We start from the raw sequence: 1,152 nt of genomic DNA, 5'->3' as shown, positions 1-1,152 counted from the left end.
CTTCAAATCTCCCCTCACCCATCCCCTTCATATCTTCCCCCCCCCCCGTCTCTCCCCTTCAAATCTCCCCCTTTCACCTCCCCTTTAAATCTCTCCCATCACTCCCCCTTCTCAAAGCTGCCTCCCCTTCTTCCCACCCCTCAAAATCGATCATCTTCCTTCACCTCGATCATAGACTGACATATGTGGACAAAAAAAGAACAGGCAGAGTGAACCTACTGCTTAACTTGGCTTTGCACTGCATGTGTCGGGTGATAACGATGTAGCATGAACTACTCTGCCATCCTCCAGTTCCTGTCCTGGCTCCAATTAAATGTTGAATCGGCTAAATTAGCCAGGCTCACATCATGGCCATCTGATCTGCCACCTCGCTCCAATATTGGATGCTCACCACGCCCGCACCACTGCCTGCCATCGCTACCCCCCCCCACCCCCACAATAAGGTAATCAAAGGTTGAAAAAATGGAGAGTGGCACCAAAAACAACTTTTGCTGAGGACATCATTTGATTTCGGGCCACCCCTGTGAGCAGCCAGTTCTCGGGCCCAGAAACCGAAGTAATATCTATAAAAAAGGAAACCAAAGCCAATATTACCACATTATTCAAGCAAGTTCAGTTTTGACGTCAGATTGGGAGAGTTAATAAGTCAGATTGCTTTAGACTTGACCTTGTCAAGTAGTTAGAGAGTTCGAACCTCCCAGATCTGAGAGCAGTACTCCATACAAGGACGAATCAATCCTTTTTATAATCAGAGCAACTGTTTGGACGAGAAGGCTCTTCGACATCTGAACAGGTCTCCAAGTTTCTTCGAGGCAGACTCAGCTATTTGTACAATGTGAGGTTTCCAAAATAGATTTGATGTTGTCGTAATTCCAATTCCAACTATATTTACTGTATTGAGTGTTAAATTTGTGGAGCCTTCAAAGGATGTAGGAAAGTTAAGAAGAGTTTTGGAAAGTGAAATTGGAAGAAATTGAGTTTTCGAAACATTAAACTTAACTTGATTACATTTGCCCCACTGAGAAATCCTGCCCATATCCGATTTTATCATGGTACTTGCAATGAAGGAGATGTAGATTGAGCAAGAGAAGATGGAGCAGATGTGAAAAACGTCGAGGAATGTAATGTTGAGCCGTCAGCATACGAATGCAT

Source organism: Eptatretus burgeri, chromosome 1 (genome assembly GCF_056783735.1).
Source record: "Eptatretus burgeri isolate ZD-2024b chromosome 1, Ebu_testis_v1, whole genome shotgun sequence".
In the NCBI taxonomy this organism is placed as follows: domain Eukaryota; kingdom Metazoa; phylum Chordata; class Myxini; order Myxiniformes; family Myxinidae; genus Eptatretus; species Eptatretus burgeri.
The sequence above is the reverse complement of the archived record's forward strand: the minus strand, read 5'-3'. Positions refer to the sequence as shown.